The 26,419-nt window shown below is 39.0% G+C and overlaps 1 protein-coding gene across 2 annotated transcripts in view; it reads left to right on the forward strand.

Moving 5' to 3' along the window:
* SLC25A21 (solute carrier family 25 member 21) overlaps positions 1-26,419 on the forward strand; it is a 557,570-nt gene that overhangs the window by 100,308 nt on the left and 430,843 nt on the right. The gene's annotated exons all lie outside the window — the stretch shown is intronic.

Below are 26,419 nucleotides of genomic sequence, written 5' to 3' on the forward strand. Positions count from 1 at the left end.
GCATTATGTCAGGATGTGGTGCATATTGAAAGTATAAATAGACTTATTAAAAGTTTAGATAAGCTCATGGATAACAGATTGGGGAAATAATGATATTTTGGGATACGCTCACAATACTTGAAAGGGATCAGACCAACTCTTCCCATTATGTCTCTTAGTGAGCTCATTAAAGGTGAATAGACATGGGTAGGATATACAGAGTACTTCAAAAAGCTTATGTGAAAATAAAATTGAAAAGACAAGTTTTTTTGGCACAATAATTTTTTGAAATCCATTCATTATTTTTCATAATACACATTTCCTGTAAATCGTTGAAGATTCTGAATATGCATGGACTTCAGAATTTTTTGCACCAAAATAAACTTAAATTTTAATTTCGTTTTCCACAAAATTTCGAGGTACCCATGTGTTAGATTATTATTAATCGAATAAAGACAGTTGCCAAAATGTCGGGAAAAACTGGGTCCATTGAATGATCTATGTTCCAAAGTTACAAATGCAAGTGCAGGAGCGCACTGAAAGAGTGTAACTTAAGTACTAGGACCATCTGATCTTTGTTATTGGAGAAGTGAACATTAACATGTATGTGTTGAATATGGGCAGAACTAGGGATCATGTAGCCTTCTCTTTCAAAGACCACCATGTTGCCTGTGTCAAGTCTTTTTGTGCAGAGAACTAGCATCTTGTCTGCAAATTAATGCATAATAAATGAGACCCAGCCATACATATAAACTGAAATAAAAGCTTCCTTTAAGCTATAGCCTCTAAAAAACATTCCTGGAAAAGGGCCTCTATTCTTTAAACTGGAAATGTGGTAGAAATATTTTTGTAGTAATTTTTTTTTACAAATAAATTTTATTGGCATTCTTTGTTGTCTCTCCCAGTATGAATTAGTTCCTTGCATGATTTACTTCTGTTTGCAATGAAGAAGGCTGAAACTAATTTAAATCAAAACAGCCTGCAGCTCTAGTAGGGTGCATGTGGTACTGTTTCTCACCTTCTGTCTTCGCTGATGATGATATGTCTTTCCTTCACCAAATATGCTGGCATGTTTTTAAAGGACATCTCCATATGTGTTCATAAACATTTATTTGTACATACATGAGAGAGACACATAAAAATGAATGCATAACCAGTTATTACCACAGATACTCTATATCATGATCAAGCCATGCTCTATGTACTTTATCTTGTGATTACAGATGGTTGCTACTAAAAACCATACCTCAGAATCTGAAAATGGTAAACTACTATGGTCCTCCATTTCGGTATCCTAGTTAATGTTAAGGGAGAAATTCTAGACAAATTGCTTTTTGTAAGCTTATAATGTTTTGAGAACTTAAAGAATTAAAATGACTGTTTTTAGAGAGATTTTTCTGTGATTTCTTTATGAACTTCTTTATGCCTGTTACATGAATGTGTAAAAATTGGGTGTTAATGAGAAATCAATGCCTGTACTGCACATTCAGTTGAGCACTGTATTTTGTAACTGAATAAGCAAATCAAGCTGAATTCTCATCATCTGGCAGTAGCTTTCAGGCGAGCATTTTTTACCTCCATGCTTTTGTTCATGGTGTCCTCCTATTTAGTGCTCTTTTTGCTTGTTATTCCTTCTTGCCACTTAGATTTTCTACCTGGGCTCACTGTCATTTTGCTTCAAGTATATTCTTTTGAGATTCATTTAGTCAGGCTCTGCTGGTAGAAAAAATTCATTATTTGCCTGAAAACATTGTCTCTGGCTATAGAATCTTTTTTTTTTTTTTTTTTTTTTTTGACAGAGTGGACAGTAAGAGACAGAGAGAGAGAGAGAAAGGTCTTCCTTTGCCATTGGTTCACCCTCCAATGGCCGCCGCGGCTGGCGCGCTGCAGCCGGCGCACCGCGCCGATCCAATGGCAGGAGCCAGGTACTTATCCTGGTCTCCCATGGGGTGCAGGGCCCAAGCACCTGGGCCATCCTCCACTGCACTCCCTGGCCACAGCAGAGAGCTGGCCTGGAAGAGGGGCAACTGGGACAGAATCCGGCGCCCCGACTGGGACTAGAACCCGGTGTGCTGGCGCTGCAAGGTGGAGGATTAGCCTCATAAGCCGCGGCGCCGGCACCTGGCTATAGAATCTTATGTTGGTGGCTGTTTTCACTGTACATTGAATATATGTAAAATGGTTGATTTTTGAGGCCAAACTATTTTTGTATCAGTGCATATGGTGTATTCAGAATTCTCATGAAATTGTGTACTATGGAAAAAGCATAGACTTCAAAAGCATTTTCACACTAAAAGCTTTTAGTTCTGTTTTCCATGAACCTCTAAAAAATGGTATTTATTTGAGAGGCAACTGGGGAGGGAGAAATAAGACAGACACACCTCCCAATTGCTAGTTCACTCTCTAAATGTTTGCAATAGCTGAGGCCAACCCAGGTCAAAGCCAATAGCCAAACACAATACATGTCTCTCATGCTGGTGGCAGGAACGTGTTTACCTGAATCATCACTACTGCGACCCAGATCTGCATTGGCAGAAACAACTCAGGAGCCAGACCTGATAGGAGATGTGGGTGTCTTAACTGCTCAGACCAAATGCCTGCTAGCCTCCATGAACTTAAAAAAATACATATTTATTTTGATAGAAAGAAAAAGAATGTGTGCTCCCATCTGCTAGTTTACTCCTCTAATACACAACATTGGGGGTTGATCCAAGTCAAAGGCAGCAGCCAGGAACTCAGTCCAGGTATTCCACATGGGAGGCAGGGATCCAGACATTTGAGCCATCACCTGATGCCTGCCAGAGTGCTCATTGGCAAGAAACTGGAATTATAAGTGGAGCCAAGACTCAAACCTAAGCACTCAGATTTGGGGTACAGGCATCACAAGATGCGTCTTAACTACTAGCTAAATGCAGTTTTCCGTGAACTTTGAAGTATCTTTATATCATTTAACAGTCTCTTGGTTTTATAAAGTCAGCTGTCAAATAAGCCTTTTGGAGGTGATCTGCCTTTTTTTCTGTGGATGTTTTTGCTTTGTCCTTTGTGTAATGCAGTTTTATTACGATGTGTCTATAGGTTCATTTTATTTTCTTACTCAAATTTCATCATTCCTGTATTCGGCATCTTTGATTCCTTGTTGGTCGTTTCTTCACGTCTTGTCCAATGCTCTTGTCCTGTTGCTCTCCTCTTTCTGGAACTCTAGTTAAGTATGTTAACTATCACTCCTTAGCCCAGGTATGCTAATTTTTCTTTCATAGTTCCGTTTTCCCATTTTACTGCATTCTGAGTGATTTGTTCTTCCCTGTTTTCTAGTGTAATAATTTTCCCCTCCTCTGGTGTCTTATGTTGCTGTTGAATATATCCATTAAGAATTTTTTGCTTTTTAATTTGGAGATAACTTCAAATATTTAAAGTTTATAGATATATTGCAAAAATAAAAACAGAAGAAATAACACTTTAAACCTTTCACCTAGATGCACCTGTTATCAATTGTTTACTCCATTTTGCTTTAGTACTTGTTGTGTAATTTTATATAAATATGTATACATAGAAATGTATATTTGTTTTTTAATGAATCATTTGTTGATAAGTTGCATACCTCATGATTCTTTGCTCCTGAGTACCTCAGTGTTTATTTCTGAAGAATAAGGATATTTTCATGTAACTACAGTATACTTATTAATAGCAATAGACTTAACACTCAAAAAGTATTGATACAGCATTTTAATCTACTGACATGTTCTATTTTGTTTCAATTGACTCCATAATGTCTTTTATAGCATTTTATACCCCTCTGGTCTGTGGCCAATGTAGAGGCAGGTATTTTATTCACTTGTCATTTCTTTTAGGACTTTTAATTTGGAACATTTCTTTGTCTTTTATGACCTTTACATCATGGAAGACAATAGACCCCACTACTCTATTTTAAGGCTAGAATATTTCTTATTTGCAGTGTTTCTAATATTCTCTCATAAATAGACTCAGGTTCTATGTTATTCAGAAGACTTTTTTGGTGATATTCTTTTGCAGGGCATCATACTTGGAGGTGCTATTAGTTTGGATTCATCAGTTATCTGATTTCTATACCATATAATTATGTTTTTTCTCTCCTTGGAACTAACAAGCATCTTAGGAGGTAACACTTCAAGATTACACAAATCCTGTTCCTTTTAAAATTGCCTCTTAGGGGCTAGCATTGTTGTATAGCAATTTAAGCTGCTGCTTGTGATCCCGGCCTCCTATACTGGAGTAGCAGGTCGAGTCCAGGTGTTCTGCTTCTGATTCAGCTCCATGCTCCTGTGCTGGGAAAGCAGGGGTAGATGGACCATGTGCTTGAGCCTCTGATACCCATGTGGGAGACCTCATGGAGTTCTGGGGTCCTGGTTTCAGCCTGACTCAGCCCTGGTTGTTGTAGCCATTTGGAGAGTGAACCTGTACATAGAAAATCATTCTCTTTCTGTCCTTCTGTCATTGTGGATTTCCAATAAAAATGATTTTAAAATAAAGTTGTCTCTTAGACTTAGCATTCACTGATAATCCTAGCCTGATTAAATCTAATCCTGTCCATTTTAAATGAATTTTGGATTTAAAAAGATCTGTTCCATCCTTTTCAAATCTGCTAGGGCCCATTTTAATATTTCCCTTTAATTTTTTTGTTTTTTTTTTTTCTTTTAAATTTTATTTATTTTATTTCCTTAATACAGGACACATAATTATTTTATAATATGTCTAATGACTGAATATCTGAAACCTTTGAATATCAGTTTCTGCATGTTACTAAATAATTATTCTGGTTCTTGATCATGATCCTTTTCTCCAGTGATGTAAATTTGGTCTGCAAATTTGCTCAAGAACTACCTCACGTTACAACTTCTTAGAAATTTTCTCCTCTAATCTACTCAGCAGTAGACACATTTTTTAAGTCCCTTGAGACTGGGAATGGATGTACTGAGTTGACTTGTAATTCACCCTTCCCCTAAGCATGTAGGCCTTTGGGAACAGTTTAATATGCTGAAGCTCTTTTTGTTTCCCTATCTTGCAGGACCTGAGCTTTGATTTGCTTCCCCTCCCCCTCAGAGGCCTACAAATGAAAGTTCAGAGTTACCCAATAGGCAAATGTCCTGGAGCAAAAGTATCTCCAGAGCTCAGTTCATTTATCTTAGCTCCCGATTCACTTAGATTTGGGCCTGATAATTCTATACTTTATCAGCTTTCTGATGGTTTTAAGATAATATTTGGGGTGAGCATTTGGACTAGCAGTTAAGATTCTGTTAAGACACACACATCCTAGGTTGGAGTACATAGGCTCCATAAGTGGCTCTGGCTCCTGACTCCAGCTTTCCGCTAATTCAAACCCTAGAAGGCAATTTTAAGATCTTTCAACTTTGTTCTAAACATCGTCTCTCTCTCTCCCCCTCTCTCCCCCTCTCTCCCCCTCTCTCCCCCTCTCTCCCCCTCTCTCCTCTCTCCCTCTCTCTTCCCCTCTCTCCCCCTCTCTCCCCCTCTCTCCTCTCTCCCTCTCTCTTCCCCTCTCTCCTCTCTCCCCCTCTCTCCTCTCTCCCCCTCTCTCCTCTCTCCCCCTCTCTCCTCTCTCCCCCTCTCTCCCCTTCTCTCCCTCTCTCTCCCCCTCTCTTCTCCTCTCTTCTCTCTCTCTCTCTCTCTCTCTCTCTCTCTCTCTCTCTTTCTCTCTCAGTAATGGCTCAAGTAGTTAAATCCCTGACACACTTGGGAAGACTAGATTGAGTTCTGGGCTCTGGTCTTGCACAGATACAGCTATTAAAACAAGCATTTGGGGAATGAACAGATTGGGGAGCAAGCGTGCTCTGTCCCTCTCGGCATCTGCCTCTCCCCTTTCTTCCTCCCTCTCAAATAAGTTATTCTAATTTTTCTTTAAAAAAGGATGCTTTTTCACATTGTCAAATATCATTTTTAGTAAAAAGACTAGCATGAATATCCAGGGCTACCATGTTCCACTATGTTATAATCTCGACCTTTAGTGTTTTTCTCTCCCTGTTCTGATCCTCCAAATTGACCTCCTTAGCTTGAATCTGTTCAAACGTCATCCTCTGTGAAGACTTACCTGAATACATTCTTCTACCAAGATGAGATAAATTATTCTCTTAATCCATTTGGACCCATCATATGGCTCATTCTATTCAAGGTTTGTTTTGCTTTTTTGTCTGTCTCTTCCAAATAGACCATATGTTACTTGAGACCAGGTACTGTATCTTATTCATTTTAGTGTACCTTGGGCATGGTAGACTGGCTGGCATATAACAGGCCTTTACTAGATGTATGTCAAATGAATGAAAGCTGACCCAACTTCCTGATGGGCTATTTAACAACTGGCATGTTTTGTCTTTATGTCCCCATTGCTTTGTGAATAAAACTTTTTAAAAAATATTTATTTATTTGAAAGAGTTACACAGAGAAGGAGAGGCAGAGAGAGAGAGGTCTTCCATCCACTGGTTCATTCTCCAATTGGCCTCAACAGTCAGAGCTACACCGATCTGAACCAGGAGCCAGGAGCTTCTTCCTGGTCTCCCACATGGGTGCAGGGGCCCAAGGACTTGAGCCATTTTCTGCTGCTTTCTCAGGCCACAGAAGAGAGCTGGATCAGAAGTGGAGCAGCCGGGTCTCAAACTGGCACCCATATGGGATGCCGGCACTGCAGGCAGCAGCTTTACCTGCTATGCCACAGCGCTGGCCCCATGGAACTTTTTTGTCAAGATGAAATTAAATAAGCTAAGGGATAGCATAAGTAGCATACCACACAGTGGAGGGGACACAAGTGAGTTGATTCAGAACAGTGTGTTTGTTGGTGATGCTGGTAGCAGTGATGGTAGAATTAATGTTGAAGAGGGCATAGTTCGTTTTGTCTAGCTAAACAAAAGCAAGTTTGGAATGTTTGGGAATCCATAATTCATATTTGTTAAGAGATTAAGGCTAGGAAGGAAGATAAAGATAGAGTTGAACCAACTACAGAGTCAGAATAGTTAAATGGTGACTCTATTAGTAATGGTTCCCAGAGAAAACCAATAGGAGATATAGATATATGCCAAGATTTCAAAAATTTCATGGAAAATTCACATTCTGTTTTTTTTTTTCATGAACTTTTTGAAGACCCGTTGTAAATATAGATGGATGAGAGGCTTATTACGGGAATGCCTCATATGCTTATGGAGACAAGTTCCTTGAAAGGCTGGGATGCAAGTAGTATGACTCAGTTCAAGTGCAAAGCCTCAGGACTACAAAAGCTAATGGTGTGACTTTGAGTTTGACTCAGTAGACCTGAGAAAAAGTGGGGTGGGGAGGATTTGATGTAAGTCCAAAGTTCAGTGAGCCTGGAGTTCAAGAATGTCCAAGGGCTTGGAGCAGTGTCTCTTAACTCTGGGAGAGAGAGAGAACTCGTCTTCTGTCTTGCTTTTTGTTCTATCTTTTGTTTGATGGTGCTTATTCACAGTGAAGAAGGGGCTTTTCCTCTCAATTCACCAACTCGCACACCGATCTCCTATGGTAACATCTTCATGGACATACCCACAAATTGTGCTTTACCAGTTCTCTGCTTAGTCCGGTCAAACTGATAGTGGCACAAGTGGAGATGGTTTTAGGAGTATTCTTCTTTGGCTTCTGTTCTGCTCTTGGCATTGGATTAATGTGTGTTTTGAGGCTTACAACACATAACCTACTCCTGAGGGCAAGGAGAAGTTCTTTTGGGTTAAAGGGTATACTGAAGGATAAATTATCTGAAGAGAGATTTTATTTCCACCAACCTGTTCTTTTAAGACTTCAGAATGTGGCTCATAACCTGAATTACCTGATTGCTCCTTTTCTATGAATGATGGTCAGGCTGAACTTGTCACAAATCTGTGGTAATTATATGTTCCTAGCCTTCCTTCTATGATGTGCTCTTCAGTTTGTGCCTTTGTTGTCATGTTTCCGATTCAAGTGTGCCTTCTTATTGTCTTCCCAGAAACTACTAATAGTCTACCTCTACTAAACATGGCTTTTTTCCTATTATTCCAATCTATATGATAGTTATCTGAACCCTCAATATTCTACATTCAATGTCATGCTTTTGAATTATTTCCTACACTTGATCTTAGCCAAAAGACCGAGAAGCGATTGAATTATTTCCTAAAAGTCATTCCTCTTTCCCAATCTTGATTTCTGGCTCCTTGACTTACATCTTTAGTGTTCATGCTTGTAGGCCATTGATCTAGTACTGGTTGTGTGCGCTCAAGAAATACTTGTAAACCTCTTGAGTACAAACAAGAGGCATCTGCTCACCTCTCAAATCTTCAACCCATCCTGCGTTTCATGTGATAAAATGTCAGAGTACCATAGGAGCTAGATTGCAAAGGGGATTCTTTTTGTTGTGTTTTACAGTCTTTGCAAATGTGTGAGGGGAAACCATGTGGTTTTCCTGGCTTTAGGCTTCTAGAGACCAGAGTCTGTGAGTGGTACAGCCAGACTCTGAATTGAAGCCTGATGGTTACAGTTTAGGACTCATTCCTCTCTTGAGTCTTCTGTGAGAACACAGACATGGCATCATTTACCCTATAATAGGTAAAGTACCAGGGGGATGTGGTATCATTTTCTCTTCCTGACTTCCAATGCCTATAGAATTTGGTTTAAATCAACACATTGGTGAAAGTTATACCAATTGGATTTGTTTAATCCATATGCAGTTAAAATTAAAGAATCAGTAAAACAAAGTATTTTATTTCTTCTTTTCTGTTTACAGATTCTTTTCAGTGTTTTATGTAGACTGTCATAGCTACTCTGCACATAGCAGAACCTATCAGTGGATTATTGTACATGGGGTTTCCATAGTGTGTGTGGGGGTGCTGCTCTGACCATTTTCCCATGGAAAGCTCTGCCAACCCCTAAAGTGAGTGCCCTGGTGCTTTAAGTCTACTTTTGGAGGTGGCTTCCCCTTAGGCAGTCATTCTGAAGAGCCTTTCAAGAACCTGAAATGTTGCCATTGGAGCGTTTCCCAGAAGGAAATTGAACCACAATTTTTTGAAGTGCAAGGAACTCTCTACCAGGAGTATGTCATGTGTCTAGACATATTCTGATGTGTTTTTCATTACAATAATGCAATAACATGGGCTGTACCAAATGATAGGGTAAATTCATTAAGACTGTTTTCTTGTCCATTTCTTTCACAACACTCAGTGAAAAGGACACTGTGAACTATGAACCATCTATGTGTGGCATTTGCATTCTTCATTTCCTTTCCCTTCTGATCTCTTTGTACTTGTTTATTTTTCTCTTTGCTTATTTTGTTTCTTATTCCTCTCTAAATAGAGTATAAGAATTTATCAATTCTACCGAATTTCTCAGCTGATTAGAGAGGGGTAAAATCATCCTGGGCTGACTAATAGAGAGCCAGGGAATTACAAATAAATCAGCATTGCATAAGGGAGAGGAATGAAATTTAACTAAGGAAATTGGGACCTCTGCTGCCATGGAGAAAATAAATGAGACAATGTAGAGTCATTATAGGAAGACTGGGTGGTCTCCAAGAAAGAGGGCAGATTGTGCAAACTGACATTTGAGGAATCAGCCTGAATGTTGTTGCTTGGGAGCAGTTGCTATTCATTGGTGTCATAGCAGAATGTGCTCGATTCGTGGAACACTTGAGCACTGGCAGACAAGGGAGGCTCTGAAATATAGCAGGGCTTAACCTCCTAGTCTCTGAGGTGTGCTTCCTATTTAGAATGGGAAGTTTAGGGGCTCTTATTCTACCACTCTCCCTAGAATCCCAGCTGGACTGTCCCTGCGCCAGCAGGGATAAGAGCACACCTACAGAGAGAGGGCTTCGCCTTCCAGTCATCTGCATTCGCTTCCTTCTGAGAACTGTGGCTCCAGAGACAGCCTCCATCCACTACCCACTCCACTTTAAAACAAGAAGTAGGAAGGGCAGCTGTACTGAACAAAACATCCCCTGGCTCAGGCTGCTCTCTGGGGTTTGGATCTTGGGTACCATTACCTTAACCAAGTGAACTTCCTGGCTTCTGGATTCTCTCCTGCTTTTGCCTCCAGGATTCTTTTGCTTCTCTTCACCTTGTCCAGATTCCTCATTTCTACTTTCTGTTTTTCTGCATGACCACAAGTAACCATGGTTACTTATGTAATTTTCCTATTTTCTGAATGTTAAGAAATGTGTAGCCAGTATTCTAAGGATGCAAGCAGGGTATGGGACAATTTGGTGTGTAGTTATGTTTCTTTTGGCATATCTAGATTTCTTTGCATTTAAAAAATGAAATAAATTTATAATTTTTTAAATAGGAAGATTTAACATTAAAACTTGGATTTCTAACTTCCTGTGAAAAATTGGAAGATTTGGCTACCAATGCCTTAATGGGTGTTTCAGCTTCTACATTTAGTTTGATACAGTTTCCATCATGCAGTATTTCTTTTGCAGTTACAGTATTGCTATTTAAATTTCTTTTCTACTTATTTGAAAGGCAGGGAGAAAGAGAGTCAGATCTTTTATCTGCTGGTTCACTTCCTAAATGCCTGTGATAGCCACGGTGGGGCTAGGACAAAGCCAAGAGCAAGGAAACTCAATTCTGGTCCCCCACATGATTGGCAGGAATGCAAGTGCTTGAGCCATCACCTATTGCCTATAAGGGTACACATGAGCAGGAAGCTGGAATTGGGAGAAACCGTGACTTAAATCTAGGCACTCAGATATGCACTCTGCATTCCAAGTGGTGTCCCAATTCCTGTACCAAATTTTCCCCACTGTTATTATCTAGTTTTAAGAGTAGAGCATCTTGGTCGTTTTTCAGTTGCTATAACAAAGAATCATAGATTAGGTGGTTTATGAACTGTAGAAATCTATGTCTCAAAGTTCTGGAGGCTGGTTGCCAGCATGGTTGTGTTCTGGTAAGAACTGTTGTGTCTGGTAAGAATTTCTTCTAGAAAAAGGGCTAATGTACTTTTTAGAGTCTCTCTTATAAAGGCACTACTCATAACCATCAGGGTTCCACCTTCATGACCTAAATTAATTGCCAAATGCTACACCTCCTATCATCACAGGACTTCAATGTATGAATTTGGGAGGGAGGGCAGATGCCAGGTGCATTTTAGTCTATAACATGGAATCAAGAGAGCAATGAAACATTTATTTTATTTCAGTGTTTGTAGTTTTTTCCCAACAAGATGATCTTAAACTTTTCAGCTAGCTACCTGCTTCCCTTAAAGGCACTTGAACTCGTGGTCACTACTGAAACCTTGCCGGAGCTTGCTAGTTGATTCCAGGTTTGGATCTGGAGCTATTGCTTGATGCTCTTTTGGTTTTGACTATGCCCACCCCACCAATGCTGTTAGTTGGCCATTCCAGATCAGCTAATGGCTATACCTTGCTGTGACAGCATTGAAAGATGACATCTGAGATGCCAGATAACATCCAACTAGGACCCTGTTTATGGTTGTCAGCTCTATGAAAGCACCCATTATGTAAGGTGATGCTTTCAGGTATGACTTGGTGGGCATCACCTCTTGGTGATTTTGTGTTGTTTTCCGTCAGTCTCTCCTGAATGGAATTAAAGTTGTATTTTTCAAACCTAATTCTACTTCATATAAATCAACATGTCATCTGGAGGCCCAGGCTAGAAACAGTATGTGTTATCCCAGAAGGAGGAGAAAGATAATCTGAGGGGCAGTATATCACAGTTAGTTAAAGAACAGTGGTATTGCATAATAAATGTTTCTACATAATAGTTAATAGTGCAGATCCTGAAGCCAGAATCTCTGGGCATATTGTTTTTCTGCCACTGTTTAGCTGAGTATAAATTTCACAAGTTAATTAACTTTATCATTCAGTTTCTTCACTTGTAAAATAGCAATGGTTTTAAGAGTATGTACTTCCTAAGGATAGTGTGTTAAAAATCATTGTTTACAAAGCATCTGCCATTTCATAAACATTTTATAAATGTTGCCTATTACTGATATTTGTTTTTTTAAAAAAGGTTTATTTATTTGAAAGTCAGAGTTACACACGGAGAGGAGAGGCAAAGAGAGAGAGAGGTCTTCCATCCAATGGTTCACTCTCTAATTGGCCACAAAGGGGATCCGATCTGGAGCCAGGAGCCATGGAGCTTCTTCCGGGTCTCCCACATGGGTGCAGGAGCCCAAGGACTTGGGCCATCTTCTACTGTTTTCCCAGGCCATAGCAGAGAGCTGAATCGGAATGGAGCAGCTGGATCTTGAACCGGTATCCCATATGGTGCTTCAGGCTAGAGGGCGTTAACCCGCTGCACCACAACATCAGCCCCATTACTGATATTTGAATGTTTGCTATTTGGTGGGCTTTTAAGTTAGATTAAAAAGAAAACACATTATTCTTTTTGTGAAGAAACTCATGGTTTAATGTGTTAAAATAAGCATATTTGTGGAATAGTATGAGTGTAACTATAGATGTATTCATGTTATAATCAAGCCAGGAAGGTGCATACTCCTGCTTGGAGAGGGCATGGAAGGCTTCATGGAGATGTGTAACCTTCCTGAGGGAGAGACAAGAAGTTGCCACCACTTTAAATAGCATTCATGTTCATTTGAGCCAAGAGTGCAAGGACAAGCAAGGATCTGCAATCACTCACTGGTGTGTTCCTGAGTGAAAAAGGACCAGTTTTTCAGACCAGCTATCTGCATCAGCAGAACTTGACCATAAATGTGACAAGATCTTGTTGAGACCTTCAAACAATAAAGTCTCAAAATTAATTATTTCAAGTAGTGTAATAATGCATATCAGAGCAGCATCTGTCTAGACCAAGCAATAGTCTTTCTTACCAGTGACAGAAAAGCAGCATTGTGCCCTAAAATTGGAAGAGGTCTTAGATATCATCTGGTCTAATCCCGCATTTTATAGCGAAGAATATTAAAAGTCCCAGAGGAAAAGTAAATTTTATAATATGATTCATTACCATATCTGACAGACCTGGGACCAAAAGAATTATTGGTGATGCCCTTTTTTTATTGATTAAAAACAAAAGTGATATACAACAATGATCACCACTGGAGGCCCTGCTCAAGCAATTGTATATACATGTGCTTCAACTGAGTCGTATTTTTTATCAATTTAAAGACCACCAAGAGAGTGAGGGCACCTTAACACTAGAAAATATACACAAAGGTTTTTGGTAAGTAGCATTCACTGTGTTTTCACCACTAATTCCTGGCATTTAATAAACATTTGCTGAGTTGATTTCCATAGGTTTTATTGAATTGTACAACTATTTTAGTAAATGGGAGGGGTGATTTGCCATTGATATGCTTCATTCATTTTTTACGTTTAATACAATTTTGAAAGATTTGGATGAATAAATTGTAGTTTAACTGTGATTTGAATCTTGGAAACCATTGGCTACAGAACCTCATGAACACAAGCCACATTCAAAATTGCATGGATGTGATCACTGCTATGTGGGTAGCAAGATGGTCACATGCCAAATATAAAAATGCAGAAGATCCTGGACACTGTGAAGTTTGGGCTCAAGTTTTATCTGTACCATTTGTGTGGGTAGTAAGGTTCTAGATATTAATTTGTTAGACAAGAACACTAACATCTCCTCAGATCTGGAAAAAATGATGCTGAAATTCATATGGAGACACAGGAGAACTCGAATAGCTAAAGCAATCTTGTACAACAAAAACAAAGCTGAAGGCATCACAATACCAGATTTCAGGACATACTACAGGGCAGTTGTTACCAAAACAGCATGGTGCTGCTACAGAAACAAATGGATAGACCAATGGAACAGAATAGAAACACCAGAAATTAATCCAAACATCTACAGCCAACTTATATTTGATCAAGGATCCAAAACCATTCCCGGGAGTAAGGACAGTCTATTCAATAAATGGTGCTGGGAAAATTGGATTTCCACATGCAGAATCATGAAACAAGACCCCTACCTTTCACCTTACACAAAAATTCACTCAACATGGATTAAAGACTTAAATCTATGACCCGACACCATCAAATTATTAGAGAGCATTGGAAAAACCCTGCAAGATAAAGGTACCGGCAAAGACTTCTTGGAAAAGACCCCAGAAGCACAGGCAGTCAAAGCCAGAATTAACATTTGGGATTGCATCAAATTGAGAAGTTTCTGTACTGCAAAAGAAACAGTCAGGAGAGTGAAGAGGCAACTGACAGAATGGAAAAAAATATTTGCAAACTATGCAACAGATAAAGGGTTGATAACCAGAATCTAAAAAGAAATCAAGAAACTCCACAACATCAAAACAAACAACCCACTTAAGAGATGGGCCAAGGACCTCAATAGACATTTTCCAAAAGAGAAAATCCAAATGGCCAACAGGCACATGAAAAAATGTTCAAGATCACTAGCAATCAGGGAAATGCAAATCAAAACCACAATGAGGTTTCACCTCACCCCGGTGAGAATGGCTCACATTCAGAAATGTACCAACAACAGATGCTGGAGAGGATGTGGGGAAAAAAGGGACACTAACCCACTGTTGGTGGGAATGCAAACTGGTTAAGCCACTATGGAAGTCAGTCTGGAGATTCCTCAGAAACCTGAATATACCTCTACCATACAACCCAGCCATCCCACTCCTTGGAATTTACCCAAAGGAAATGAAATTGGCAAACACACAAGCTGTCTGCACATTAATGTTTATTGCAGCTCAATTCACAATAGCTAAGACCTGGAACCAACCCAAATGCCCATCAACAGTAGACTGGATAAAGAAATTATGGGACATGTACTCTATAGAATACTATACAGCAGTCAAAAACAATGAAATCCGGTCATTTGCAATAAAAGCGAGGAACCTGGAACACACTATGATGAGTGAAATAAGCCAGTCGCAAAGGGACAAATATCATATGTTCTCCCTGATCGGAAACAACTGAGCACCAAAGGGGAAACCTGTTGAAGTGAAATGGACACTATGAGAAACAGTGACTTGATCAGCTCTTGTCCTGACGGTTGATTTGCAATGTAATACTTTACCCATTTTAGTATTTTTTTTGTTCTAGTACTATTGGTTGAACTCTGTAATTAACACACAATTATCCTTAGGTGTTTAAATTTTAACTGAAAAGTGATCCCTGTTAGGAATCTGGAAATCATTATGCTGAGTGAAATAAGCCAGTCCCAAAGGGACAAATACTATATGTTCTCCCTGATCGGTGACAACTAACTGAGCAGCAAAAAGGAAACCTGTTAAAGTGAAATGAACACTATGAGAAACGGTGACTTGTTCAGCCCTTGCCCTGACTGTTAATGAACAACTTAATACGTTATCCCTCTTAGTATTTTTTTTTGTTTGTTCTACTTAATACTTTTGGTTGAATACTGTAATCAATACACAGTTATTCTCAAGTGTTGAAACTTAACTTAAAAGTGATCTCTGTTAAATATAAGAGTGGGAATGAGAGAGGGAAGAGATGTGCAATTCGGGACATGCTCAAGCTGACTTACCTCAAACGGTAGAATTAGAAACATACCAGGGATTCCAATTCAATCCCATCAAGGTGGCATGTACCAATGCCATCTCACTAGTCCCAGTGGTCAATTTCTGTTCACAATTGATCATAATGATAGGACTAAGAGCCAGCGGGAGTACAAACAAGACTAGTGTCTGCAAATACTAGCTGATAGAATCAAAAAGGGAGAGAATGATCCAACATGGGAAGTGAGATACACAGCAGACCCATAGAATGGCAGATGTCCTAAACAGCACTCTGGCCTCAGAATCAGCCCTTAAGGCACGTGGATCTGGCTGAAAAGCCCATGAGAGTATTTCAGGCATGGAAAGCCAAGACACTCTGGCAAAAAAAAAAAAAAAAAAAAAAAAAAAAAAAAACACCACAAAACAAAACCAAACCACCTAAATGAAAGATCTCCATGAGTGAGATCCCAGTGGAAAGAACAGGTCTTCAAAGAAGGAGGTACCTTTCTCTGAAGGGAGGAGAGAACTTCCACTTTGACTATGACCTTGTCTAAATATGATAAGAGTCGGTGAACCCAAAAGGCTTCCATAGCCTTGGCAACTCATGACTGGAGCCTAGGGAGATTCCTGATGCCATAAACAAGAGTGTCAATTTGTTAAGTCAACAACAGGAGTCACTGTGCACTTACTCCCCATGTAGGATCTCTGTCCTTAATGTGCTGTACATTGTGATTTAATGCTATAACTTGTACTCAAACAGTATTTTTCACTTTATGTTTCTGTGTGGGAGCAAACTGTTGAAATCTTTACTTAATGTATGCTAAACTGATCTTCTGTATATAAAGAGAATTGAAAATGAATCTTGATGTGAATGGAAGGGGGAGGGAGAGGGAAAGGGGAGGGTTGCAGGTGGGAGGGAAGTTAAGGGGGGTGGGAAGCCATTGTAATCCATAAGCTGTACTTTGGAAATTAAAAAAAAAAAAAAGAAAATGCACTCAAAATTCCAGGAGGCATTAACTTACAAGATAGAGTTAAAAATCTAGGAAAATGGTGTTTTATCAAAGGAAAGCTTTTAGTTGTATGAAAGTTCAAGTTAACCCAGCAAAATGAAAATTAAAAATTTAGCAATAGAGGGGAAGGAGAATAATATTGGTTTACTTCCTCTTGTATCTAAATTTTCACTAGAATCAATTTGTACACCTTTTATTTTTAAATGATTCTTACTATGGATTTTGTTGAGAGAATTTGACATGATTTTCAGATCCAGTAACCTTTGGCTGAAGATATAAAAAGAACTAGAAAACACAAAGGACATTGTGAAAATCCTACATTTATAACAATTTTTCCTGTTTGTAGCTGGACTTGCTGCAGCTTTCCAATTTAAATTTATCATAAAACTGATGGGCCAGAGGAAAAAATACTGAAAAATGACAAGGAACTGAGAACCCACCTGGAATACTGCTTTATGTTTCAACTGTCATTGTGTCACAAATGAAAGGAAAACAAAAAAAAATTTTTTAAGTGAGCTGGGGTAAAGAATGTCAAGCTTGCAAAAGCTAAAAATAGGGAGCTCATGACTAAACAGGTTTTTGTAGCCATATACACATATTTGAAAGTTTTAAACCCAAAGGCAAGAAAATGGTGCTTCATTCTTTGGATATAATGGTAAAAACTTAAGAAAGGTTTACATTAAACCTCAAAAAATAACAAAAAATTTTTGAAATCTTATCCAAAAATGGCCTTTGACTTCCTGTAGAAATGAGGTTTAAAAAAGCAAACTCCAATTCTCAGTGTGTGGAAATTTATTTAAATGCTTCTAGGGAAGGAAATGAGAAGATTTTGTAGTGTTTCTAGTTGTATGGATCCAGGGTTAAAATCAATACCGTGTCCAGATAAAGATTTTCGGAAGTTTGTATGGGAGAAAGAAAATCCTGATGGTTTGGAGAGGTGTGATGGATATGGATGAATGCTTGCCCCTTGTATGTAAAAATAAATGATCTTTCAGTGTTGACTTGGCTGCAGACTCCATGTCTGTGTGTAGTAGGAGGTCAATGCACAGCAGGGAGGCCAGAATGTAAGGAACAAAACTGGCAAGTCCATCATGTGTGGTGCTGGTGGGAAAAGGGTGTGAGTCATTTCCTAAAGTTGGGAGATGTGTATATTATGGAGTTGTGTGTGCCTGCACCACTTTATGGATGTACAAAACTTGGTATATTATTTTATGGAATTGATAATACTTGGGAAATTTCATAGTGTCTTCCCTTGGGCTATTTCCTAATCTTTTCAAAAACAAAGAGAAGAACCTTTGTCTCCAGTTGACCTGTTGCCTTGGTGAACACAGTTGCAAGACTGCATTCAACTAGGACTGTCACTTGGACTATCCACACTTTGTGTCTCCAGTACAGAGATCTCAGGGTGGATGGACTCCAACTATGGTAGTTCAAGCCCACAAGAAAGGTTTACAGAGCATCTCATGGGAGCTGCAAGGCTTCCGTGGGAGTGATTTGTGACTGTATCTACTCTAACCTTAGGCTGCCCTCTGTCACAGGTACAAAATATAGTAATCACCTTCCCAATCACCCCAAAGTTTTATCTTATTATGGCTTCTACTAGAAGTCTCATTATGGAAATCCAAGTCTCAAACTACTCATTACCGGGGCTGGTTACTCTAAAAAATGTTATTTCCACTGCATCCTATTGCTCAAATTCCTAAACCAGCCCATGTCAAGATCAAGGGGAATAGATTTCACCTCTCAATGAATGGAAACAATAACAGAATATGTGGCCATCTTCAATCCACCACATTCACCATTCTAACATGACCTATATAAATTTTTATAGAGATATAAATTTTTATATGCTTCAGTCAATTGCAACATTTTTCATTGATGCTAAAGTTGTCATAATCTTTGGCTAATGTTAACTTTTTAAAAAAAATTATTTGAAAGTCATACTTACACTAGGAGAGCCAGGTGGCAAAGAGAGAGAAGAAGAGAGAGAGAGAGAGCTCTTCCAACCACTCATTCACTCCCCAAATGGCTGAAACACAGGGGCTGGGCCAGGCAGAAACCAGGAGCTTCTTTCAGTTCTCCCACATGGGTGCAGGGGCCCAAGCACCTGGGCCATCTTCCACTGCTTTCCCAGGCACATTAGCAGTGAGCTGGGTCAGAAGTGGAGCAGCCGGGACTTGAACTGGCATTCATATGGGACACTGACACTGCAGGCAGAGGCTTAACCTTCTTTGCCACAATGCCAGCCCCAGATCGACTTCTGAATCCTTTGACATGACCTTACTAACATTTCATAACTTTTTATTTATATGGAATGACAAATTGTGGCTTCTAAAACTAGAGTCAGTTGTTTATACAGCAAATCTTGGTATTTGGGGTGGGGGGTGGAAATAGCATTTTAAAGTCATTGATTCTATGCTTCCACAGAAAAGACTATGAAAACAGTTAAAATTATTTTGCATATTAACTTTTTTTTAAAAGAATTATTTTATTTATTTTGAAAGACAGAGGAGTTACAGAAGAAGTAGACCCAAGAGAGAGAGAGGCCCTCCATTCCACTGGTTCACTCCCCAAATGACTGCAGCGGCCAGAGCTGAACTGATCCAGAGCCAGAAGCTTCCTCCAGGTCTCCCACGCGGGTGCAGGGGCCCAGGAAGTTAAGCCGTCCACTACTGCTTTCTCAGACCATAGCAGAAAGCTGGAAGAGGAGCAGCTGGGTCACGAACCGGCGCCCATATGGGATGCTGGTGCTACAGGCTGGGGCTTTAATCTGCTGCACCACAGTGCTGGCCCCTTGCATATTAACTTTCCATTTCTTCTATTTAAAATAATAGTTGTATCTAAACTGAGTATATAGTCTGCCTTTTAACCTTCCCTATCAACTCCTGTTTGAGCTTAAAATAACTTTAAAATACCTAAATATTTACAATAACTAAAAATAACTTTATTTAATGCTCATCACCAGTTGATGTCCTGATTGACATTTTGGTGTCATCAAATCTATAATAGATTTCTTCTGGAAGAGGTTATAGAAATAATAGTTCCTAAATTTTTGTGTGTCAAATAACAATGTTTTTGACTTTTATACTTGAGTGATTTAGGCTTATATATGTGCTATTTCTCATTTCTTTTGAGTATCTTGAAAGTGTTACTCTGTGTTCATAGAACATAAAACATTGCTATTGAAAAAATGTAATAATTTCACTTTATTTCCATTATCAGTCATTTTTTGGCCAGGATACTCAAAGATTCTTTATCTATATAAAAATATATATTAACATGAATTTATTCAATGTAATTATGCCTTAATAATGTTACTAATATAATTTGTTTACTTAGATTATAATAGAAGACCATCTTAAGAAAATTATGCTTATATTGGAAACTCTTATTAAATGTATATGTTTATTAATGATTTTACTGAATGATTTTAGAAATTTGAATAGAAGATTATAACAAATACTTACAGCAGCACAAAAAATAAGCATGCAAAAATAAGATCATTTTTAATGAACCAAAATAGTCAATATTTGAAAGGGGAATTCTAAAATGTTAGTTCTAAAACCTGTATGTTATGAATTCTTGTGCACTTCTCCTGAAGAGTCAAAATTAGTAGGATAAGTCGAGTGGATCCTGGAACTTGTAGTTTTATAATGCTGTTCTGGGGTTTTGATGCACAATCAGGTTTGTAACCATTGGCCTAAAGTTCATACTTTTTCAGTGTTATAGATAGGAAAGGAATTAGAGATAACAAATATAAAGAACTCTATATTGCTCCCCATTCCTCCCCCACATTTTGAATTTTAATGTTCCATTTCACATCTTTCTAGAATTCCTGCCTCAACATATTAGTGTACTTATTATTATTTTTTTTATTACAGTCAGAGTGGACAGTGAGAGAGAGAGATAGAGAGAAAGGTCTTCCTTTGCCATTGGTTCACCCTCCAATGGCCGCCGCGGCTGGCGTGCTGCAGTCGGCGCACCGCGCTGATCTGAAGGCAGGAGCCAGGTGCTTCTCCTGGTCTCCCATGGGGTGCAGGGCCCAAGCACTTGGGCCATCCTCCACTGCACTCCCTGGCCACAGCAGAGAGCTGGCCTGGAAGAGGGGCAACCAGGACAGAATCCGGCGCCCCAACCGGGACTAGAACCCGGTGTGCTGGCGCCGCAAGGCGGAGGATTAGCCTAATGAGCCGTGGCGCCGGCCAGTGTACTTATTTTTATTGTTTTGCTTTTTAGTCATTTAGTCACTAAATATGTAGATGATTTACACAATATGTTTACTGTGTTAGAACATTCTGAATGTGTATGTATAGCTACTCTTACTAGTGAGTGTTCTACCTTCCATTATTTTTTCGTTAGGGTCTCCTTTTAGTTCTTAGAATTGCTTTCATGAATCAGGTCTGGTGCTGATGAATTCTCCCAGATTTTCTTTGAGATATCTTTATTTCTCCTTTGCTTCTGAAGAATAGCTTTGCTGGGTATAGTATTCCAGGTTGATGATATTTTCCCTTCAGTACTATGAAAGTACTCCCTTCTGGCCTATAAGGTTTATGCTAAGAAGTCTGTAGACAGAAAAATTGGAACAGCCTTATCTGTTATTTGTTTCTTTTCTCTTGAAACTTTGAGATTATTCTCTTTATCTTTAACCTTGGAAAGCTTGATTACAATGTGTCTTGGGGTAGACTTGATTGAGTTGTATCTGACTGGTGTCATCTAACCTGCCTGTACCTGGATAGTTGTCTTTCTCTAGATTTGGGAAGTTTTCTGTTTCCTCTGAAAATTTTCTATTCCTTTGGCATTCTCAAGTCCCTCTTTTTAATTTATTTTATTTCAAAGGTGAAGATACAGAGCAAAAGAGAGAGATGGAAAGACCTTCATCCCACTTCACTCTCCAGTTGGCCTCAACAGGAAGGGTTGGCTCAGGCTGAAGACAGGAGCCCGGAACTCCATCTAGATCTCCCACATGGGCAGTAGAGGCCCAAATACCCTGGCCATCCTGCTGTCCTTCCAGGTGCATTAGCAGGGAGCTGAATTGAAAGTGGAGCAGCTGGGACTCAAACTTTTGCTTGTGTGAGATGGCCGCTTAACCAGCTATACCACCATACCAGCCCTTCTCAAGTCCCTCTTGATCTCTAATAACTAAGATATTTGCTCCTTTCATGCTGTCCCCAAGATTCTGTAGACTATCTTCACCTTTTTTCACCTCCAGTTGTGTTTTTTTTTTAATTTTTATTTAATGAATATAAATTTCCAAAGTACAGCTTATGGATTACAATGGCTCCCCCCCCCATAACGTACCTCCCCCCTGCAACCCTCCCTTTTCCCACTCCCTCTCCCTTTCCATTCACATCATGATTCATTTTCGATTCTCTTTATATACAGAAGATCAGTTTAGCATACATTAAGTAAAGATTTCAACAGTTTGCTCCCACACAGAAACATAAAGTGAAAAATACTGTTTGAGTACTAGTTATAGCATTAAATCACAATGTACAGCACACTAAGGACAAAGATCCTACATGAGGAGTAAGTGCACAGTGACTCCTGTTGTTGACTTAACAAATTGACACTCTTGTTTATGGCCTCAGTAATCACCCTAGGCTCTTGTCATGAGCTGCCAAGGCTATGGAAGCCCCCTGAGTTCACTGACTCTGATCATATTTAGACAAGGCCATGGTCAAAGTGGAAGTTCTCTCCTCCCTTCAGAGAAAGGTACCTCCTTCTTTGATGACCCGTTCTTTCCACTGGGATCTCACTCATGGAGATCTTTCATTTAGGTTTTTTTTTTTTTTCTCCCCCAGAGTGTCTTGGCTTTCCATGCCTGAAATACTCTCATGGGCTTTTCAGCCAGATCCACGTGCCTTAAGGGCTGATTCTGAGGCCAGAGTGCTGTTTAGGACATCTGCCATTCTATGGGTCTGCTGTGTATCTCACTTCCCATGTTGGATCATTCTCTCCCTTTTTGATTCTATCAGCTAGTATTTGCAGACACTAGTCTTGTTTATGTGATCCCTTTGGTACTTAGTCCTATCATTATGATCAATTGTGAACAGAAATTGACCACTGGGACTAGTGAGATGGCATTGGTACATGCCATCTTGATGGGATTGAATTGGAATCCCTGGTATGTTTCTAATTCTACCGTTTGAGGTAAGTCAGCTTGAGCATGTCCCGAATTGCACATCTCTTCCCTCTCTCATTCCCACTCTTATATTTAACAGCGATCACATTTCAGTTAGGTTTCAGCACTTAAGAATACTTGTTTATTGATTACAGTATTCAACCAAAAGTATTAAGTAGAACAAACAAAAAAAAATACTAAGAGGGATAACATATTAAGCTGCTCATCAACAGTCAGGGTGAGGACTGATCAAGTCACCGTTTCTCATAGTGTTCATTTCACTTTAACAGGTTTCCTTTTTGCTGCTCAGTTAGTTGTCACCTATCAGGGAGAACAAGTGGTATTTGTCCCTTTGGGACTGGCTTATTTCACTCAGCATAATGTTTTCCACATTCCTAACAGGGATCACTTTTCAGTTAAAATTTAAACACCTAAGAATAATTGTGTATTAATTACAGAGTTCAACCAATGGTACTAGAACAAAAAAAAATACTAAAATGGGTAAAGTATTACATTGTACATCAACCGTCAGGACAAGAGCTGATCAAGTCACTGTTTCTCATAGTGTCCATTTCACTTCAACAAGTTTCCCCTTTGGTGCTCAGTTAGTTGTCGCTGATCAGGGAGAACATATGTTATTTGTTCCTTTGGGACTGGCTTAATTCACTCAGCAGTTGTATGTTTTTTAACAGCTTGTCTTCAAGCTCATTGATTCTTCTACTGGATCTCTTCTGCTGTTGATGCTTTCTGTTGCATTTTGAGTTTTGTTAAGTGTCCTTTTTGATTGAAGAATTTCTTTTTTTTTACTTATTTACATTTTATTGGGATATTGTTTTTGTAGCTGCACTTTGTCAGCACTATACTGTTGTTTTTGTGCCCTCATTGGGCTTGGTATAGTTTGTTGTAATGGTTTTCTAGTTGTACAATAAACAAAGAAGATTGAATCAGTCATATTCCTGGATTTATGACACAAAATCATTGATTATTTGCAAGGCCACTAGGTTTTTAATATATTTATTCTTTTTATTGGTTTGTTCCTATCCATTTTCCCTCTCTCTGTACAACCATCTTAATGCTTAATGCTTATCCTTTAATTGCAGGTAGTCTTAAGAATGTATATTACTTTTTACTTTATTTGAATGGGAGATTGTTTTAAACTTTATCTTTTTTTTCTACTCAGTACTAATTTTGAAATCCTTTGTTACTATGAGTGCATCTAGTCCTTTGCTTCCACCTTAATTCTCTATGTGCATCTGGTTATACATCTGTCCACTTCCACAGTGATAGACATCCTGAATTGTTTGATTTTTAAAAATTGCTTCCACCTTACTGTCCTCTTTGTTAGAGTACTAAATTGTTTCTCTGTATTTTGAAGTCTGTTGAATTTCTTTAGAACAGCTATTTTAAATTCTTCATCCAAGCATTTGACAGGACCAGATACTAGGTTGTTGGTTTCTGGCACCTTATTTTGCTCGTTAGGTGAGGTTATGCTTCCCTGCGAGTTCTTAACACTTGTGTGTAGTACATGACATCATCTGTGCATTGAAGGATGAATTATTTTTTTTCTCTGTCTTTGTAATCTGACTCCATTTGCGGCTGTCCTAAAAGTTCTAAGCAGTCTGTTTATTTTTCTCTAAGCCTATTCTTAAAGGAGAAACTATTTGAAAATATTCATTGTATTGCAGTTGGGAAATTAGTTCTTCCTTTTCCTTGCATCAAAGCCAGAGAATTCATCAGTCACATTTCCTATTTGTAGTTCCCTAAAGCAGTTCTGCCATTCCAAGGCCCTGTGTCATCATAAAGAGTATTCCTTCTACTCCTTCTCTCTCAGGTGGTCTTTGTCCTTTGGAGTTAAAGATTCTGGAGTATTTATTTCTTCATACTCAGTTTTTATAGAGTTGTAAATAAAGCAATAAGCAACAAAGTTCCTTTCCTTATGGAGCTTATATACCACTGGAGGTGAATAAATACATAAACAATGTAATTTCTGTTATTTAGATGGTTAGTTTGAAAGGCAGAGAGACAGAGAGGAAGATATTCTCCCCAAATGCTCACAATAGCCAGAGCTAGAATAGGTCAGAAGCTAGGAGCTAAGAATTCAATCTGAGTATCCCACATGGTTGGCAGGGGACCCATCACCTGCTATCTTCCAGGGTACACATTAGGAACCTGGAATCGGAAGAAAAGCTGAAACTTGAACCCAGGTACTCTGAGATGTAATGTGGACATCCCAAACAGCATCTTAACCACTGTATCAAATATCAGCCCCAAAAGTAATGTAAAATAGTGCTAGGGCCAATGAAAAAAAGAGGAAGGTAAATTAACAAAATAACTGTAACAAAATTACTCTAGATGTGAAAGAATGAAAGGTAGATATCCTGTACTATTCTCTCTAATAAGCCCATTATAGTATGAAAACCAGACACCTGATTTTTTTGGTTTGAAAAATTAAAATTTTGATATGTCTTATTCCCAGAGAGCAGGCTGTTCAAACTTCTCGCTAGCAGAGGCTGCAGATTAATATTTTAGTAGGAAGTTACCTTGTATCTAGAAGTTTTGGGGTGTCATTTGAAAGATTTGCATCATTGAGTTAAATGAAAAATGACTTGCACTTGGAGGAAAGGCCAGATCTATTATCTACTTCTAGCCAAATAAATGAATTCTGACAAAGCTCTCTGGGCTTCCAACACTCAGGACAGCCACTAGAATATGTGGTACTGTCTTGCTCTGTCAGGAAAAAAATGTGTGCTCGACACTGGTGAACAAGAAGAAGAATCCAAGGCACCTCACCCATTCGGTAAGCAGATCAAGAATTGGCTTTGAGCCCCTACCCACCTTCTTGGGAGATTGTGCAGGACAAGAACTGCTTGCTCATTGTGCTGCATTCCAGGATAATTACATGAGTTGTCTTGTTGAATAGTGACAGTGTACATATATGTGAGTATACATGAAAGATTTTTGATTTCCTATGAAAGGAGACCTTTTAGTATTATATAGTACATGTACAAAATTCTGTGAATGGTTTATGCAGACAAAATTATATAATGTGTAATATGTGGGTGCTATTTTTGAAAAAATTCTCTTAAACTACACTTCATTTTTCTGCTATTCATACATTTTTGTGCTAATATTGAAAATCATTTTGAGCTTACTTCATGCTACAGGAAAAGTAATACTGCCCAGTAGATCTAGGAATTAGTCATTGCCTTTATGACTTCATGTGATAACCAATCCATGCTGCTATCACAGAGATAGGAAATATTATATTCACACACTGTTTCCAGGATTTATTAAAGGATCACTATCATGTACTATATTTACAGCTACATGTCCATCTATTATAGTCTCTATTTGTGCTGTCCAGTGCAGGAGCACTCTCCACATGCAGTTGTTGAGCACTGGCCTGTCCAAATTGAACTGTCTGTCCAAACTGAACTGTGCCTGTCCAAATTGAACTGTGTGCTAAGTTTAAGACATACACTATGGGGCCATCGCTGTGGCATAGTACGCTAAGCCTCTGCCTGTGGTACTAGCATCCCAGTTCAAGTCCTGGCTGCTCCTCTTCCAATCCAGCTTGCTGCTTATGTGGCCTGGGAAAGCAGTGGAAGATGGCACAAGTGCTTGTGCACCTGCACTGGCATGAGAGACCCGGAAAAACTCCAGGTTCCTGGCTTCGGGTCTACCTAGCTCCAGTCATTGTGGCCATTTGGGAAGAGAACCAGCAGATCTATAACCTCTCTCTCTGTCTCTGTAACTGTACCTCTCATATAAATAAATAAGTCTAAAAAAGCCACTAGATTCTGAAGATTTTTATGCAAAAAAATGTAAAATTGTTCATCAATTTTTTCACCAAAGAAACCTTTTATGT

The sequence above is a fragment of the Oryctolagus cuniculus genome, chromosome 12 (assembly GCF_964237555.1).
Source record: "Oryctolagus cuniculus chromosome 12, mOryCun1.1, whole genome shotgun sequence".
Lineage (NCBI taxonomy): Eukaryota > Metazoa > Chordata > Mammalia > Lagomorpha > Leporidae > Oryctolagus > Oryctolagus cuniculus.